The sequence below is a fragment of the Schistocerca nitens genome, chromosome 1 (assembly GCF_023898315.1).
Source record: "Schistocerca nitens isolate TAMUIC-IGC-003100 chromosome 1, iqSchNite1.1, whole genome shotgun sequence".
In the NCBI taxonomy this organism is placed as follows: domain Eukaryota; kingdom Metazoa; phylum Arthropoda; class Insecta; order Orthoptera; family Acrididae; genus Schistocerca; species Schistocerca nitens.
Window position 1 is genome coordinate 19,460,206 of NC_064614.1, and position 20,587 is coordinate 19,480,792.

Consider the following 20,587-nt stretch of genomic DNA (forward strand, 5'->3'; position numbering starts at 1 on the left):
GTATTAGGGATAAAGTTAGTGAACTGCTTATAGATGTTGACTCTGAAATTATTGGTATATCTGAACACTTCTTAAATAAGGAGATAATTCAGAGGCTTCCTTTACCAGGATACAGGTTGGCTGGCTGCTTTTCGAGGAGCTCTTTGCGGTGTGGGGGAGTAGCCATGTATGTGAAAAACGGCATCGCATTTGAGTCAATTGATGTTTCAAAGTACTGCACTGAAAAGGTGTTTGAATGTTGTGCAGGTGTGGTTAAATTTAACGGAGTTAAACTTGTAACTGTTGTTATTTATAGATCCCCAGACTCCGATTTCACAGCATTTTTGCTAAAGCTAGAGGAGGTTCTTGGTTCACTTTATAGGAAATACAAAAAGTTAGTTATATGTGGTGACTTCAATATTAATTGTATAAGTGATTGTGCAAGGAAGAGGATGCTGGTAGACCTCTTTAATTCATATAATCTTATGCAAACCGTATTCTTTCCAACGAGAGTGCAAGGGAACAGTAGAACAACCATAGACAACATTTTTGTTCATTCCTCATTACTAGAAGGGCATTCTGTTAGAAAAAAGGTGAATGGCCTTTCAGATCATGATGCGCAAATTTTAACTTTAAAAGATTTTTATGCTGCAACTCGTGTTAAATATAGTCATCAGCTGTTCAGGAAAGCTGATCCGGTTGCTGTAGAGACCTTTGTAAACCTTATAAAGGAACAAGAGTGGCAAGATGTTTATAGCGCTGAGACAGTAAACGATAAATATAATGCTTTTCTAAAGACCTTTCTCATGCTCTTTGAAAGTTGCTTTCCGTTACAACGTTTAAAACAGGGTACTAGCACAAACAGGCAGCCTGGGTGGCTGACTAGAGGGATAAGAATATCTTGTAGAACAAAGTGGCAATTATATCAAAACGTTAGAAACAGTCAAAATCTAAATGCAGCAGCCCATTACAAACAGTATTGTAAGGTGCTTAAAAATGTTATTAGGAAGGCAAAAAGTATGTGGTATGCAGATAGAATAGCTAAGTCTCAGGATAAAATTAAAACCATATGGTCAGTCGTAAAGGAAGTTGCTGGTCTGCAGAGACAGGTCGAGGATATAGAATCAGTGCGTAGTGGGAATGTCCGTGTTACCGATAAGTCGCATATATGTACAGTATTTAATAATCACTTTCTGAATATAGCAGGTGAACTAAATAGAAACCTAATTGCAACAGGGAATCATATAGCGCTCTTAGAAAAAAGTGTTCCGAGACTGTTACCTGAAATGCTCCTCCATGATACTGACAAGAGGGAGATTGAGTTAATAATTAAATCACTAAAGACCAAGAACTCTCATGGATATGACGGGGTATCTAGCAGAATACTGAAGTATTGTTCTATGTATGTTAGCCCAGTACTTAGCCATATCTGTAACTTTTCCTTTAGGAGTGGTCGGTTTCCTGATCGATTAAAATACTCGGTAGTGAAGCCACTTTATAAAAAGGGAGACATTGATAATGTTGACAATTTTAGACCTATTTCTATGCCATCGGTGTTTGCTAAAGTTATCGAGAAGGTTGTATATACAAGGTTACTGGAGCATTTAAATTCACATAATTTGCTGTCAAATGTTCAGTTTGGTTTTAGAAATGGTTTAACAACTGAAAATGCTATATTCTCTTTTCTCTGTGAGGTTTTCGACGGATTAAATAAAAGGTTGCGAACGCTAGGTGTTTTCTTTGATTTAACGAAGGCTTTTGACTGTGTTGACCACAAAATATTACTGCAGAAGTTGGACCATTATGGAGTAAGGGAAGTAGCTTACAATTGGTTCGCCTCTTACTTTAAGAACAGAAAGCAGAGGGTAATTCTCCGCAACATTGAGAGTGGTAGTGATGTTCAGTCCCAATGGGGCACTGTTAAGTGGGGCGTTCCCCAAGGGTCGGTGCTGGGGCCACTGCTGTTTCTTATTTATATAAATGATATGCCTTCTAGTATTACAGGTGATTCAAAAATATTTCTGTTTGCTGATGACACCAGCTTGATAGTGAAGGATCTTGTGTGTAATATTGAAACAGTAACAAATAATTTAGTTCATGAAATAAGTTCGTGGCTTGTGGAAAATAATTTGATGCTAAATCACAGTAAGACTCAGTTTTTACAGTTTCTAACTCACAATTCAACAAGAACTGACATTTTAATCAGACAGAATGGGCATGTTATAAGCGAGACGGAACAGTTCAAGTTCCTAGGCGTACGGATAGATAGTAAGCTGTTGTGGAAAGCCCATGTTCAGGATCTTGTTCAGAAACTAAATGCTGCTTTATTTACCATTAGAACAGTATCTGAAATAAGTGACACTTCAACACGAAAAGTAGTCTACTTCGCATATTTTCATACGCTTATGTCGTATGGTATTATTTTTTGGGGTAATTCTTCTGATTCAAAAAGGGTATTTTTGGCTCAAAAACGGGCTGTTCGAGCTATATGTGGTGTAAGTTCGAGAACCTCTTGTCGACCCCTATTCAAAAATCTGGGAATTCTGACATTGCCCTCACAGTATATATTTTCTTTAATGTCGTTTGTTGTTAGCAATATTAGCCTATTCCCAAGAGTTAGCAGCTTTCACTCAGTTAATACTAGGCAGAAATCAAATCTGCATGTAGAATGCAGTTCCTTGACTCTTGTGCAGAAAGGAGTGCAGTATTCTGCTGCATCCATTTTCAATAAGCTACCACAAGAACTCAAAAATCTTAGCAGTAGCCCAAACTCTTTTAAGTCTAAACTGAAGAGTTTCCTCATGGCTCACTCCTTCTATTCTGTCGAGGAGCTCCTGGAAGAGCTAAAAAATTAAGCAAATTCCAGTGTTACATTGTTGATTGTCTTCATTTAAACTTATGACTTGTCACCTGAATATGTTTTTTTTCTATATTTCATTTTATCTGTTTCTAATATCGTGTTATAATTTCATGTATTGACTCGTTCCATGACCATGGAGATTTCTCCTTAATTTGGTCCCACGGAACAATAAATAAATAAATAAATAAATAAATAAAAAGCTACTATTATAAAATTGTCATTTAAACCTACAACAGCAAGTTAATCCGCAGAGAAAAAAATCAAATTTTTACAACTGAAATATTGATAACTTCTACTTCCCACACGCTTGTGGAGGCCCGCTTTGTTGCCCTGCATTAGAAAGTTCATTCGCTTTTGGTGGTCTCTGCAGAAGATACGCCGGCCCCGACACGACGTTTAGTGTTCTCAACTAGAAGAGCCGTAAGAAAAATTAGCCGCACTAAATGTGTCGACAGGATGTAAGACATGAATGTAACTCCATCTTCTGGTGCAGTATGGGACTACGGCTGTTCAACGTTCAATAAAAACAATACCAATCACTGTTGTATAGGTTTATTTCCCGGCAAACAGTTTCGACGTTACACTACGTCATATTCAGGGCTAAACTGCTCCAATCCAGTAACGTCCGTGAACTGCTATATTTGCAACACGAAGGTTGCTGGATTGGAGCAGTTTAGGCCTGAATATGACGTAGTGTAACGTCGAAACTGGTTGCCTAGAAATAAACCTATGCAACGGCGATTGGTATTGTTTTTATTGAGGATATAAGATAATCTAAGTTTCAGCTCTGACTAACTACCAAATGGTCGGAAGTTATTGACTGTAAAATCCGATATATTCTTAATTTAATGTACAAATATACGGCACCAAGTCCGTATTAGTCTGAAGCTTTCAGCATAAAGAACGAAACCTATCGCAGTGTGTAGTAATTTAGTCACAATCTCTAATAGCCAGTTAAAGTTTTCACCCTGACGTGCTGCCGATAGTACACACGGATTTTAATGGTTCGAATGCTCGCTCTTATTCGGACTTTGAAAGTACTCAATTACGGCTGCGCAGCACGGCACGGGGAATTTTGTTCTTCGGAAACAATGTCACAATTTGCACAGAAAACTTTCGGACTTTTCTAAGTGTCATTTACGTTTATTTTCTTGGTCTTTGGGCACAAAATAAAAGCAAGTCCAAACTTACAGTAATGCCTATCTTTTCAAGGCATGACTCTATCGTTTCTTCAGTTCATCATAAATTTAAAATCAATCTCAGCAACAAGATTAATAACATATAAATAGTTGCACTCGCCTAGTAGTTAACCAACAATTTCCAATAAATCGAAATAAACACCTACTTACACGCACGCGCGCGCTCCACAAAGCAAAACTCAATGATTACAATTTCATCGCAGCTATTAACAAGAGTTGGGTTGAAACTTCCTGGCAGATTAAAACTGTGTGCCCGACCGAGACTCGAACTCGGGACCTTTGACTTTCGCGGAAAAGTGCTCTACCATCTGAGCTACCGAAGCACGACTCACGCCCCGTACTCACAGCTTTACTTCTGCCAGTATCTCGCCTCCTACCTTCCAAACTTTACAGACGTTCTCCTGCGAACCTTGCAGAACTAGCACTCCTGAAAGAAAGGATATAGCGGAGACATGGCTTAGCCACAGCCTGGGGGATGTTTCCAGAATGAGATTTTCACTCTGCAGCGGAGTGTGCGCTGATATGAAACTTCCTGGCAGATTAAAACTGTGTGCCCGACCGAGACTCGAACTCGGGACCTTTGCCTTTCACGGGCAAGTGCTCTACCAACTGAGCTGGTCCCGAGTTCGAGTCTCGGTCGTGCACACAGTTTTAATCTGCCAGGAAGTTTCATATCAGCGCACACTGCGCTGCAGAGTGAAAATCTCATTCTGGAAACATCCCCCAGGCTGTGGCTAAGCCATGTCTCCGCTATATCCTTTCTTTCAGGAGTGCTAGTTCTGCAAGGTTCGCAGGGGAGCTTCTGTAAAGTTTGGAAGGTGGGAGGCGAGATACTGGCAAAAGTAAAGCTGTGAGGACGGAGCGTGAGTCGTGCTTGTGTATCTCAGTTGGTAGAACACTTGTTCGCGAAAGGCAAAGTCCCGAGTTCGAGTCTCGGCCCGGCACAGTTTTAAGCTGCCAGGAAGTTTTATATTCAGAGCGCTTTCACCCTTAGCTTTGGCGTGATGTATATGGTGGGACATTCGAAGCTTATTGTTCATAAGAAGTCGTAGATATTTAACATGTCCTATAAGGAAATCTAGCGAGCAGCCACTAGTATAGTTTCAATCGTTTTGAACATTTGTCATGATTGTATGCTGACTGCCGACTTACTAAGTGTAATGTTAATTCCGTTCAGCTGTAGCCAGTGTCTGAACTTTTGTATTGTTTAATTCAAATTGTTTTTAACGGTCTACAGTGAATCATCAGTAGCACAAATACACAGATCATCGACATATTGCAGTATAGTAATTCTAACAGGTTAAGTACTCTATAAATGTTTTTCTTAAAATTATCTTGAAAAAGAATTCAAAATTTCTTTCGTTTCAGACCGTGAAATGCACTGAGCACTTCTGGCATTATTTGTTATCTGTATTACTCTTTTCTGAATTATGAAGGTAGTTTGCAGTTCATCACAATCCGAAACATCTATACATATTGTTACGAAACATGTACTCCATAGTGTTTGCAAGACCACTATAATGAATCTTTACATTAATATCTAGCTCCTTCTATTTCTGGTTTTGGCGAAAACCAGACGTACTGCGATACTGTGTTGGCTGGCTCTGAGCACTATGGGACTCAACTGCTGAGGTCATTAGTCCCCTAGAACTTAGAACTAGTCAAACCTAACTAACCTAAGGACACCACAAACATCCATGCCCGAGGCAGGATTCGAACCTGCGACCGTAGCGGTCTTGCGGTTCCAGACTGCAGCGCCTTTAACCGCACGGCCACTTCGGCCGGCTACTGTGTTGTTTTCGGTTACCAGACACATCGAAATACGCTAGTTCACTTACTTGCCCCGTAGTCTGGTAGTAGGTTTCAACACAGAACATGTACCCTAGTACAACTGCATTTAGGGCGACTGAATCATTTAGTGCTAATTTACCTTTGACAAAACCAAACTGTTTGGTACTTCTCGTAACGTTGGCAGGTTCTCAATTTCAAAGATTGAATAGATTAAAGAAATGTGATGAATATGCCACATGAAGATATAATAAGCTACTCGTTTTAATCGTCTGCTACAAGGCTACGGCAGTTTAGCGACTCGAACGATCAGAGAAGTCGATAAACGGCTTCTGCCGCCTTCGACGCAACGTGAACACGTCATGATGACGTCATATTTTAATTCGTCGTAGTGCAAGTAGCTTCCTATCTCGCGAATATGCCCGCCATTGTCCGGTCTCAATGCCGCGTCATGTTGCCTGAGGAACCCGTGAGAGTTAGCGGCCAGTATGCTACCTCTCCCCCCATGAACCATGGACCTTGCCGTTGGTGGGGAGGCTTGCGTGCCTCAGCGATACAGATGGCCGTACCGTAGGTGCAACCACAACGGAGGGGTATCTGTTGAGAGGCCAGACAAACATGTGGTTCCTGAAGAGGGGCAGCAGCCTTTTCAGTAGTTGCAGGGGCAACAGTCTGGATGATTGACTGATCTGGCCTTGTAACATTAACCAAAACGGCCTTGCTGTGCTGGTACTGCGAACGGCTGAAAGCAAGGGGAAACTACAGCCGTAATTTTTCCCGAGGACATGCAGCTCTACTGTATGATTAAATGATGATGGCGTCCTCTTGGGTAAAATATTCCGGAGGTAAAATAGTCCCCCATTCGGATCTCCGGGCGGGGACTACTCAAGAGGACGTCGTTATCAGGAGAAAGAAAACTGGCGTTCTACGGATCGGAGCATGGAATGTCAGATCACTTAATCGGGCAGGTAGGTTAGAAAATTTGAAAAGGGAAATGGATAGGTTAAAGTTAGATATAGTGGGAATTAGTGAAGTTCGGTGGCAGGAGGAACAAGACTTTTGGTCAGGTGATTACAGGGTTATAAATACAAAATCAAATAGGGGTAATGCAGGAGTAGGTTTCATAATGAATAAAAAAATAGGAGTGCGGGTTAGCTACTACAAACAGCATAGTGAACGCATTATTGTGGCCAAGATAGACACAAAGCCCATGCCTACTACAGTAGTACAAGTTTATATGCCAACTAGCTCTGCAGATGATGAAGAAATAGATGAAATGTATGACGAGATAAAAGAAATTATTCAGGTAGTGAAGGGAGACGAAAATTTAATAGTCATGGGTGACTGGAATTCGTCAGTAGGAAAAGGGAGAGAAGGAAACATAGTAGGTGAATATGGATTGGGGGGAAGGAATGAAAGAGGAAGCCGCCTTGTAGAATTTTGCACAGAGCATAACTTAATCATAGCTAACACTTGGTTCAAGAATCATGAAAGGAGGCTGTATACATGGAAGAAGCCAGGAGATACTGACAGGTTTCAGATAGATTATATAATGGTAAGACAGAGATTTAGGAACCAGGTTTTAAATTGTAAGACATTTCCTGGGGCAGATGTGGATTCTGACCACAATCTATTGGTTATGAACTGCAGATTGAAACTGAAGAAACTGCAAAAAGGTGGGAATTTAAGGAGATGGGATCTGGATAAACTGAAAGAACCAGAGGTTGTAGAGAGTTTCAGGGAGAGCATAAGGGGACAATTGACAGGAATGGGGGAAAGAAATACAGTAGAAGAAGAATGGGTAGCTCTGAGGGATGAAGTGGTGAAGGCAGCAGACGATCAAGTAGGTAAAAAGACGAGGGCTAAGAGAAATCCTTGGGTAACAGAAGAAATATTGAATTTAATTGATGAAAGGAGAAAATATAAAAATGCAGTAAATGAAGCAGGCAAAAAGGAATACAAACGTCTCAAAAATGAAATCGACAGGAAGTGCAAAATGGCTAAGCAGGGATGGCTAGAGGGCAAATGTAAGGATGTAGAGGCTTGTCTCACTAGGGGTAAGATAGATACAGCCTACAGGAAAATTAAAGAGACCTTTGGAGAGAAGAGAACCACTTGTATGAATATCAAGAGCTCAGATGGAAACCCAGTTCTAAGCAAAGAAGGGAAGGCAGAAAGGTGGAAGGAGTATATAGAGGGTTTATACAAGGGAGATGTACTCGAGGACAATATTATGGAAATGGAAGAGGATGTAGATGAAGACGATATGGGAGATAAGATACTGCGTGAAGAGTTTGACAGAGCACTGAAAGACCTGAGTCGAAACAAGGCCCCGGGAGTAGACAACATTCCACTAGAACTACTGATGGCCTCGGGAGAGCCAGTCATGACAAAACTCTACCATCTAGTGAGCACGATGTATGAGACAGGTGAAATACCCTCAGACTTCAAGAAGAATATAATAATTCCAATCCCAAAGAAAGCAGGTGTTGACAGATGTGAAAATTACCGAACTATCAGTTTAATAAGTCACAGCTGCAAAATACTAACGCGAATTCTTTACAGACGAATGGAAAAACTGGTAGAAGCGGATCTCGGGGAAGATCAGTTTGGATTCCGTAGAAATGTTGGAACACGTGAGGCAATACTGACCTTACGACTTATCTTGGAAGAAAGATTAAGAAAAGGCAAACCTACGTTTCTAGCATTTGTAGACTTAGAGAAAGCTTTTGACAATGTTAACTGGAATACTCTCTTTCAAATTCTGAAGGTGGCAGGGATAAAATACAGGGAGCGAAAGGCTATTTACAATTTGTACAGAAACCAGATGGCAGTTATAAGAGTCGAGGGGCATGAAAGGGAAGCAGTGGTTGGGAAAGGAGTGAGACAGGGTTGTAGCCTCTCCCCGATGTTATTCAATCTGTATATTGAGCAAGCAGTAAAGGAAACAAAAGAAAAGTTCGGAGTAGGTATTAAAATTCATGGAGAAGAAGTAAAAACTTTGAGGTTCGCCGATGACATTGTAATTCTGTCAGAGACAGCAAAGGACTTGGAAGAGCAGTTGAACGGAATGGACAATGTCTTGAAAGGAGGATATAAGATGAACATCAACAAAAGCAAAACGAGGATAATGGAATGTAGTCGAATTAAGTCGGGTGATGCTGAGGGAATTAGATTAGGAAATGAGACACTTAAAGTAGTAAAGGAGTTTTGCTATTTAGGGAGTAAAATAACCGATGATGGTCGAAGTAGAGAGGATATAAAATGTAGACTGGCAATGGCAAGGAAAGCGTTTCTGAAGAAGAGAAATTTGTTAACATCGAGTATAGATTTAGGTGTCAGGAAGTCGTTTCTGAAAGTATTTGTATGGAGTGTAGCCATGTATGGAAGTGAGACATGGACGATAACTAGTTTGGACAAGAAGAGAATAGAAGCTTTCGAAATGTGGTGCTACAGAAGAATGCTGAAGATAAGGTGGGTAGATCACGTAACTAATGAGGAGGTATTGAATAGGATTGGGGAGAAGAGAAGTTTGTGGCACAACTTGACTAAAAGAAGGGATCGGTTGGTAGGACATGTTTTGAGGCATCAAGGGATCACAACTTTAGCATTGGAGGGCAGCGTGGAGGGTAAAAATCGTAGAGGGAGACCAAGAGATGAATACACTAAGCAGATTCAGAAGGATGTAGGTTGCAGTAGGTACTGGGAGATGAAGAAGCTTGCACAGGATAGAGTAGCATGGAGAGCTGCATCAAACCAGTCTCAGGACTGAAGACCACAACAACAACATGCTACCTCTATGAGGGGGAGATTCGTCTGATGTAATAGAAGAAGAAACTGGAGTCGATTTAGATGAGATAGGGGATCCAATATTAGAATCAGAATTTAAAAGAGCTTTGGACGACTTAAGTTCAAATAAGGCAGAAGGTATAGATAACATTCCATCAGAATTTCTAAAATCATTGTGGGAAATGGCAACAAAACGACTATCCACGTTGGTGTGTAGAATGTATGAGTCTGGCGACATACCATCTGACTTTCGGAAAAGCATCATCCACACAATTCCGAAGACGGCAAGGGCTGACAAGTGCGAGAATTATCGCACAATCAGCTTAACAGCTCATGCATCCAAGTTGCTTACAAGAATAATATACGGAAGAAGGAAAAAGGACATTAAGGATGCGCTAGATGACGATCAGTTTGCCTTTAGGAAAAGTAAAGGCAGGAGAGAGGCAATTCTGCCGTTGCGGTTAATAATGGAAGCAAGGCTAAAGAAAAATCAAGACACGTTCATAGGATTTGTCGACCTGTAAAAAGCGTTCGGCAATGTAAAATGGTACAAGATGTTCGAAATGCTGAAAAAAGTAGGTGTAAGCTGTAGGGAGAGACGGGTCATATATAATATGTACAACAACCAAGAGGGAATAATAAGAGTGGACGATCAAGAACAAAGTGCCCGTATTAAAAAGGGTGTAAGACAAGGATGTAGACTTTCTCCCCAACTGTTCAGCCTGTACATCGACGAAGCAATGATGGAAATAAAAGGAAGGTTCAGGAGTGGAATTAAAATACAAGGTGAAAGGATATCAATGATACGATTCGCTGATGTCATTGCTATCCTGAGTGAAAGTGAAGAAGAATTACATGATCTGCTCAACGGAATGAGTACAGAATATGGATTGAGAGTAAATCAAAGAAAGACGAAGGTAATGAGAAGTAGTAGAAACAAGAACAGCGAGAAACTTTGCATCAGGATTGATGGTCACGATGTAGATGAAGTTAAGGAATTCTGGTACCTAGGCAATAAAATAACCAATGACGGACGGAGCAAAGAGGACATCAAAAGCAGACTAGGTATGGCAAAAAAGGCATTCCTGGCCAAGAGAAGTCTACTAATATCAAATACCGGCCTCAATTTGAGAAACAAATATCTGTTAATGTCTGTCCGGAGTACAACATTGTATGATAGTGAAACATGAACTGTGGGAAAACCCGAACAGAAGAGAATCGAAGCATTTGAGATGTCGTACCACAGACGAATGTTGAAAATTAGGTGGACTGATGAGGTAAGGAATGAGGAAGTTTTACGCAGAATCGGAGAGGAAAGGAAAATGTAGAAAATACTGCTAAGGTGAAGGGACAGGAAGATAGGACATCTGTTAAGACATGAGGGAATGACTTCCACGGTACTAGAGGGAGCTGTAGAGGGCAAAAGGGCAAAAACTGTAGAGGAAGACAGAGATTGAGGACGTAGGTTGCAAGTGCTACTCTGAGATAAAGAGGTTAACACAGGGATGGAATTCGTGGCGGGCCGCATCAAATCAGTCAGAAGACTGATGACAAAAAAAAGCGCTACCTGACAGTTACATTTCTTTGGGATTCTTCAAGTAGGTTTGCGTCTAGCATCTGCCTCCCCCACGACTAATTTTAAGCGGTCATTCCAGTTTATATCGCTCCCCTCCTTAAATAGCTCGCTTAGGTGCCTGAAGCTCGTGTCTCATTCCTGTGCCTGATCGCCGCCGGAGTAATCGAAGATGTCAGATCCTATTGTCTATTTGTGCACACTACATTACAGTTATACGTGTTTAGAATCAGTTGCCAGTCTTTGTACCAGACGGTGGTCGTATACAAGTTCGCGGAGCGCCTAGAAGTTATAGCAGAAGTTAGTTCAGAGAACGACTATTGCGGTTCTAGACAGGACGTTACGGGAAGCTCGGCCGGAGCCTTTTGTCGTTGCACTGGAATCGCAGCTCCGGCAGAAGATGTGCTGTATCGCCACCAAGTGCTGAGCCCTGTGTCTACGATCCCTTAAAGCGCCTTCCGGATTATCGGGTGGTCGTTCCGAGGTCGCGATTCTCGCGGCGGGCTGCGCTGCCATCAGAGAGACAGAGGCGTCCAGTGATAACCGAACAGCGCTCGTACGATGTCGCCGACAGTAAAGGATGTTATCTTCGCAGCCGCCACCTCTGTTGGCCGTTCCTTTTATGCTCCTTCCTTATGTCGGCGGGAACTTGCCGTCTATAAACATCCCGAGAGGTATCACTGCACGAGAAAATGAGTTTTGCAGGAGCGTAAACATTATTCGCTGAGCCTCAGTTGCTTTATTTATCCTCCATTTAATGATAAAGTACATTTTACGCCTCAGTTTCCTGTACTTTATGTGACCAACGTCGTTTCGTCTTTCTTCGGACATCGAGTGCAGTAGGAATAGCTCTGTACTACTAGCGGCAAACAAGCAGCCAGGTAACACACCCGCACAACACAACATTCCCTGTGCATCCTATGAAATTCCCATGACGTCCTCTGTAGAACAGTTACACTTACGTACCCTCCATTTTTTAATAACACAATTTGATTCTCCCTTTCTTCCGAGTTAATAGGAGTCGATGTAGTAGCTTCATAACTGCTAGAAAGTTCGAACACGCGTGAACTAGGTAATTTCTAATCTGTTTGCGAGGTTTAATTTTAATTCACCAGATCCTGTGAGACTGACGTCGGCGCCGTACACACTCAGATACATTTACCGCAAGGTACTTGGCTGCTAAATAGGAATCTGTTGTTTTACTTGATTTTATTTTAGATTAAACTACATGGATCCGGAGATCTTTTCAGTTCACAAACATCTCGGACGTATATACGCAGACTGAAGCGACGAATGAAAATTTGGACCAAGGCGGGGATTCGAACTTGGGCACCCTGCTCACAAGGGAGATGCGCTAATCACTACACCACCCTATCACAGACGTTTTGCACAACTGCACTGACTAACGTGCAAATTTTCATTCACGCCTCACCCCAATTGATATTTCTCCTAAACTGGAAGAGCGTTGCTGAGGTTCTCCGACTGTATCGGAATAGCACCTCAGCATCGAACGAATTGGGGGTGCGGCCCGAAACCAGGGCATAGTTACTTTAATCGGATGAAAGTATATGGTTCCACAGACCTTTGCAAGTCTCAAACATTAGTCCGTGCAGTTATGCAAAGCCACTGTGGCGTAGTGGTTAGCGCATCCACCTAGTGAGCAGAAGACGCAGGTTCGAATCCCAGCCTTGGTACAGATTTTCATTCATCGCTTCAGTCTGCGTATATACGTCATAGTTGTTTAAGACTTGAAAATGTATCTGGAACCTTATAGTTCCATCTTATTAAAGCACCTATGCCTGGGTTTCAGGCAGAATCCCCATCTCGTTCTATGCTGAGGTGCTTTGCCAATACAATTGAAGAACGTCTGAAATGCCGTTCGAGTTTATGGCAAATACCATGTGGGATGAGGCGTGAAAGGGAAGTTGCACTGAGAAGGGAGGCGTGTTAGGAAAATTAGTGCACTTGTGCAAAGCCACTGTGCCAGTGTGAAGTAGTGGTTATCGCATCTAGCTAGATAGCAGAAGACCTGTGTTCGAACCCCGACCTTAGTACGAATTTTTATTCCTAGCTTCAGTCTGCATATATACATCAGTTTATGCTGTTCTAAATCTCACAGTTCTGGAGATGCTCGCCTCTTACTATCGAAATCAATAGTATAGGCCGGCCAGAGTGGCCGTGCGGTTCTAGGCGCTACAGTCTGGAGCCGAGCGACCGCTACGGTCGCAGTTTCGAATCCTGCCTCGGGCATGGATGTGTGTGATGTCCTTAGGTTAGTTAGGATTAATTAGTTCTAAGTTCTAGGGGACTGATGACCTCAGAAGTTAAGTCGTATACTGCTCAGAGCCATTTGAACCAATAGTATAGGAATGTTGTATGCGACTTGTGGCTGGTCCACAACTGTATTCTTATTTATCCATCACCAAGCCTACCTCGTTAACGTCCCAAAATGACGAGGATCTTGCAATGAATCCATTTCACGTCTACTTTCCTACAGCCAGTTTTATGTGATCGTTTGACCTTAAATTACTTCGGACTCCTACTCTTATACATTTTACGATAGTCATTGATTCCAGCGATCGATAATTAATAAAGCAACCGAGCAGTAACGTCCTGCTTATTTACGTCAAATAAGCCGCATGTATTGTGTGAAGTTTCAAAAAAATGGTTCAAGTGGCTCTGAGCACTATGGGACTTAACTTCTTAGGTCATCAGTCCCCTAGAACTTAGAACTACCGAAACCTAACTAACCTAAGGACATCACACACATCCAAGCCCGAAGCAGGATTCGAACCTGCGACCGTAGCGGTCTCACGGTTCCAGACAGAGGCGCCTAGAACCGCTCGGCCACCCCGGCCGGCGTGGAGTGTCAATTGGCACGCCCTGCACCAAACGTCGATCCAGTGCAGATGTCAAATACATGCGAGCATTCTTCGAGTATTATCTCAATACTGATAAAATCTTCATAAGTGCAATATTCATTCGTTAGAAACACAGATCGCTTTAATCGCAGACGCAGTTGCATCTCGAGTGCATGTTAAGCACTACTTACGTATTATTATTATTTTTTTTATTATTATTTATTTTATGGCCTTCATTGGACCACTCTAGTCAAAAATACAAAGTTGTAAACAAGTCGTTACACAGTGATACAATTTGGCTCAACAATAACTTAATATGATATTTAGGTAATATAATTATTAGAGTCTATTCTTATATGAAAGGTGTTTTGCTCTTCTGTCTGCCCTTCTTCATTCTTTCAGATATTTTCTTTCTTTCTTCATCTGAGACCACTCTTCCTGTACTCCTTTTATTGCTTTTCATTTGTAGTCTGGTTTGCGGGTCTTGCAGTATTCTGGTTTTCTCTGTCTTGTTTTTTAGGTCATCTACTGTAATTTAGAGTTCTTTTATATCTGCCTTAATTTCTGTGATCCATTTAATGTCGCTCTTGCTATTCCATAATTTTTGTATTATTTTTTTACTAATTCTGTTTTCTGGAGTTCTCATCACATGTCCAGAGAATGAGATGCGTTTCTTCCTGATCGTGCTCATGACTGGTTCTATTTTCTTATATACTGTTTCATATGATGCTATTCTCCAATGTCCATTTATTTTATACTGTTTATTTATACATTTCCTAATTATTCTTCTTTCTATTTTTAGTATTCTGTCAATTTCTGCTGTATATATTCATTCCTTCATTCCTTCTTTCCTCGTGATTAATAGGCATATAGAATTGAGACTCTAGTGGTTCCTTTATTACACCGGCTTCTCTGGCCTTTTGTGCAGGATCTGTTACGCCGGCCGCAGCCCCGCAGACAGGAGCACCGCCTGCAGCCAGAGCATTGGTCACTGCCAGCTTCGCCCGCCACGAAGCGCAGTACCTGTGTCCGGCAGCCGCAGCGGACTCACTGTGGGCCCTAGCGGTCCCACCTGACTTGACCACACACTCGCGCACACGCATCGCGTGAGTATTTACTGCTCTCTATGGAAAGTAATTTTGTAAAATGTTACTGCACTACAGCACACAAACTTTAGCTTCAGCGCCCCTGACTTCTGCCACAGCTAGTACGCTTTCGCCCACTTGCCGAGAGTATTCTGAAGAATGATGGAGGTGAAGATCATTTAATAACTTCTACACGAAACACTACCTTCTTGGTTGAGAAAACAGTGGTTCATACGATTTCATTCGAGTATATCTGCTAGATTTATGAGGAGAGAAATATGGAGTAAATTGTAAATTAGGGTCCGGCCGGGGTGGCCGAGCGGTTCTAGGCGCCTGTAGCCTGCTACGGTCGCAGGTTCGAATCCTGCCTCGCGCATGGATGTGTGTGATGTCCTTAGGTTAGTTAGGTTTACGTAGTTCTAAGTTCTAGGGGACTGATGACCTCGGAAGTAAAGTCCCATAGTGCTCAGAGCCATTTGAACCCTTTTTTTTTGTTTTTTAAATTAGGCATAACGTTACAAAATTTTATTGTATTGAAAGTCCACCTCCTCTGACAAGAGTTTTTATAAAAACTCGGTTATATCAGTCCATCTTTTTGCCATTCTCAGCTGGTTCTTTTATTCAGTTCTATATCATTTGGACACTTTTACGTAATAAATATCATGAAAAAATTAGGCCTAAAACACTTTTTGTCGCCTGTTGTTTTTACCTTGATTCTTCTCCATTGTTAGGTTCTGCAGGGCCCTCTTTACATTACTGTATATTGACAGTTTGTCATCTTGAATTAAATGACGTTACTGTGTAGGGTAAGCTGTAGGGAATGGGGCTGATACCCAGTATGTGCAACAACCAAAAGAGAACAATAAAACTGGAACTGCAAGAAGGAAGTGCTCGGATTAAAAAGGGTGTAAGGTAGGGATGTAGTCTGTCCTACTTTTCAGTCCACATATCGAAGAAGCAACGGTGGAAATAAAAGAAAGGTTCAAGAATGGGATTAAAATTCAAGATGAAAGGATGGGTTTCGCTGATAACATTGCTGTCCTCAGTGAAAGTGAAGGAAAGTGAAGGATGTGTAGAATGGAATGAACAATCCGATGAGCGCAGAATATGGATGGAGAGTAAACCGGAGAAAGACGAAATTGATGAGAAGTAACATAAATGAGAAAACCGAGAAACTTAACACCAGATTTGGAGACGACGAAGTAGATGAAGTTAAGGAATTCTGTTACCTAGGTGGCAAAATAAATCACGGCGGACGGTGCAAGGAGGATATTTAAAGCAAAAGTGGCAAAAGGGGCATTCCTTGTCAAGAGAATGTACGTCTGGAGTACAGCATCGTATGGTAGCGAAACATGGACTGTGAGAAAACCGGAACAGAAGAGAATCGAAGCATTTGAGATGTGGTGCTGCAGAAGGGTGCTACAAATCAGGTGGAGTGATAAGGTAATAAATGAGAAGGTTGTCTGCAGATTCGGCCAGGAAAGGAGTAATTCGATCATAGGCAATGAACGTAACTTCCTCTCTTTGTGAAAACCTCGTCATTACAATGACCAATAACTCCATTATCAAAGATTGATTTGAAACTTCATGGACATCTGTAATCTGTCATTAACTGGGCTTTTACTAAATAGTTACACTTTTAGCAACTTTATCTGTATCTCTTTACATATTTTTTAAGAAACTGTTTTGGCTTCTCTTGTAAAATTTATCAAAATGCAGTATGAGGTTTTCATTGCCTAATATGGATATGGAAAACACTGACAAGAAGAAGTGACACGATGACCTCTTAAAATATCAGTGGATGGCGTCCATGATACTAGAGGGCTCTGCAGAACGTAAAAACTTTAGAGGAAGACAGAGATTGGAATGCAAATAATTGAGGATGTAGGTTGAAAGTGCTACTCTGAGGTGAAAAGGTTGTTATAGGAGAGGAATTCGTGGTGGGCAGCATGAAAGCAGGCAGAAGACTGACAGCAATAAAACTGAGAGTCTGGTTGGGAAGTTGAGAGATCATTTTATCTATAAATATCTGTGATCAGGCGGACTCGAAATCGAGCAAATTTTGTCTCCAAATGCGGCTAGCGCTAGAGCTTCGAAACCACATTACATTACAAAGTTTTTCTTTAAAAAAATGTTCAAATGTATGTGAATTCCGTAGGGACCGAACTGACGAGGTCATCGGTCCCTAGACTTACACTTAAACTAACTTATGCTAAGAACAACACACACACACACACACACATGCCCGGGGGAGGACTCGAACCTCCGGCGGGAGGATCTTTTTAAAACAATCAACCGATTTGCACGGGCGTATCTCTTACATACATGTAAAGATTTTGGCGAGGAAGTGTGGAGTTACTTTAACCGCTACTATGTGGCTTTGCAGTTCACCTAATTTGTTGGAAGAGGAGGTATGTAGACGAAATACACCAACAGCCTAAAAATAAATACATACATGAAATAATAATAAAAACGGTCGATTAGCGCCACCTAGCAGCGCAGTATTGCCCTCCTAATGATCTATCGTCGAGGCACTCACAGTTAAAAATTTCCTCACATACAGATGCCAGTGCGGCGATGCTCCGTTCTGTCGACAAAATATGAAATTTTTCTGCATGTTGTCGCATAAGTGGAAAAAGAGCATTTCACGATCAGTTTCTCCATAATGCGTGACAGCTAGTTGCAGTAATGACAAAGAACATATCTGAATTGGTCAGTAGGTGCACTGCAGTTACTTCGTTAAGTTTAAGTTTTCAGTATGTGCACAGGTCTGTGTGCAGATGCATCTGACATAGCAGTCTAAAAGGTAAATGGCGAAACGGTTTTCTCGGCCGCTTTTCGAAGTCGCTTCAAACTCGTATAGCTACTTATTTCAGACCGATACGCCACTGACCACACTGTGTCAGCAACGGACCAGAGAGCAATGCGGTGATGCCGGCCGGGGTGGCCGAGTGGTTCTAGGCGCTACAGTCTGGAACCGCTCGCCCGCTACGGTCGCAGGTTCGAATCCTGCCTCGGGCATGGATTTGTGTGATGTCCTTAGGTTAGTTAGGTTTAAGAAGTTCTAAGTTCTAGGGGACTGGTGACCTCAGAAGTTAAGTCCCTTAGTGCTCAGAGCCATTTGAACCATTTGAATGCGGTGATGGCAGCTCACAAGAGGATCGAACTTACTTACCCTCACCGATTTGATTCGTATTAACAGGGTGTGTAGATGATAACTAGAACATCATCATATGTAAAAACGAAGGAGCAACTGTCAATCGTTTTTGCGAAAATCGAGTTTGAAAGTTTTAGGCAAGCATATACACTGATGTGTGGTGGCGAGTAGCCAAGGAGTCCGTAGCCGACCGAGCAAGCCCTTCGTTTCATAAGAGATTGAATCTCGCTGCTGCTACTGCCTTCCTTTTCTTCGTTCTCACGTAATTTTAATAGCAGGTATATTATCACTGTGCAAATAATCAGCATCTAAGGAATGATTTATTGATGACAAAATCTGAAAATTCGAGTTTTTTTCCAGCATTTAGGAAGTAGTTTACCATTATAACCGTATTCCTGCAGGTACATTTCAACCAACCATGAGCCTCTTTTACCGGTATAGGTACAGGTACGGTATGGCTCACCGTATGAACCTATTTTCCCGGTAATCCTGCAGTTACTTTTGACCCGCCAGAAGTAGCTGCATGTACACAAGCAATTTTGGGTGGTGGGCGGAGAGGGGGAACAGCGTTTACAAACACGAATACTTCATTCGTGTGTTCGCCCCCGAGGCAGTTACAAGTCAACGCCCCAAGATGTTTGATTTTACGAGTAAATGTATTGATGAGACTGGTACTTTGACTGCAAGAGAAGTGAACCTGAATGTGAAACCGAATCGCTTTACTGTGAATTTTCAAGAGTACGATTAAAAACGGCACTTCTGTACAGTAAAGAGCGTCGAAAGCTTATGCAGTAATAACACAAGAATACACGGAAATTGGAGAAGAAATATTTCACAGAATTTTCGAAATGCTATCGGAGAAACATCTCGTGGTACAAGACGAACTAATGGCCCACCAAGACAGGGTGTTGTTCAAGAAATTGAGAAAGTCGCTTCACATTCATCAGACTATTACGAGGCCGAAGAGAAGCAGTCGTAAATGGACAGCGATTACTTGCCGCAGCATTACAAGATTATAGTCATCAATCTAGCGAGAGAGCTACCAGGACGAAGTTTGGCCAGTCTTCGTAGAAGAGGAGCTTCACGCCTCAGAAGCATGAAAGGTTTGAAAAGATGAAAAGAACATAAAAATGTGGAACAAGGAATGAACAACTCAAAACAATTGATTCGTGGATCTGTGACCGTTTGATAGAAGCGCGAGATGTAATCAGAAGATGAAGACGAGAAACCTGTAGCAGTGGGTTCTTGCTACTGCTAACCAATTTCCTGATTTACATTTTCAAGCTTCTGATTTGTGAGTCGTGCTCTTCAAACAAAGGCAACGGATTCGTCAGAGAAAAATAACCAAATTGTATCCAAAAGAGAAAGTGCTTCGCTTCAGCAAGCCCTTGACGCTGCAGCAAAATACGACAAGGATTTTGTTATTAACACTGATGAAACAGATATTACACATAAAAGTATCTGATTCATTTACGTCAGTTGCAATACTACTTTTACAGACCATACGATGCTAGATTGTGAATGTTTGTTCTAGGGTGCCAATATTAATCACCTTATGACCGAACTGTCGCCGAACGCGGAACAAAGGTGCTTCTTGTGCAGCGAATGGATATGCACAAAGTGGGCACATTCGTACACTGCACAGTATGCTGTCACCTTCTCTCGAAAATTACTACCAACGATCTTTATTTGTTATTTGGACCAAGGGTGCAAAATGCAGCTGATGAATACTCTCGCAAGTACAAAAATGTTACGATAATATCTTCGAAGTCCGACAAACTCCCAACAGTACTATACTGGAAATTTCTAATTGACGTCATGAAGCCATACGTGGGACAAGAACAATTTCTTTTTCTCCTCGATTCATGGGGAGGACAGACGAATCCGGTTTTGTACAACAAAATTTTTCGAGATAAAGAGAGTCTGCCAACGTGCAGTATTGAAGTAATTCCTCCAAAATGCACTCCGTCGATGCAGCCCTGCGTTGGTTATTTTTACAGACAGATGAAAATCCTTATAAAGCGACTACAAAATTGCTTGTGCATCATTAAAGACAACAGAGAGATAACTTCAAGAGAAGACTGCATAAAATTTCAATCAATCGTGCACCATCAGTTGTCTGCACCAATATTCGGTGATATAATCAGCTATGCGTGGTACGCCGCGAAACTGAGTGATGATTGAGAACCGTTTGTGACCGTAAACCAAGTTTGTTTTTCAGTAGAAATATTAGAGAAAAACATGCTCAAGCAAAAACTCGGCGTCAATTACGTGTACTACATGCCATAATAACGAT

The 20,587-nt window shown here is 41.7% G+C and overlaps 1 protein-coding gene across 1 annotated transcript in view; it reads left to right on the top strand.

Moving 5' to 3' along the window:
• The window catches only part of LOC126249995 (mucin-6-like), a 323,978-nt gene that overhangs the window by 41,369 nt on the left and 262,022 nt on the right, over nucleotides 1–20,587 (top strand). The window contains exon 2 of the mRNA XM_049951522.1: nucleotides 14,978–15,155. The gene's annotated coding sequence lies outside the window, so the exon portion shown is untranslated. The remainder of the gene's footprint in view (nucleotides 1–14,977; nucleotides 15,156–20,587) is intronic.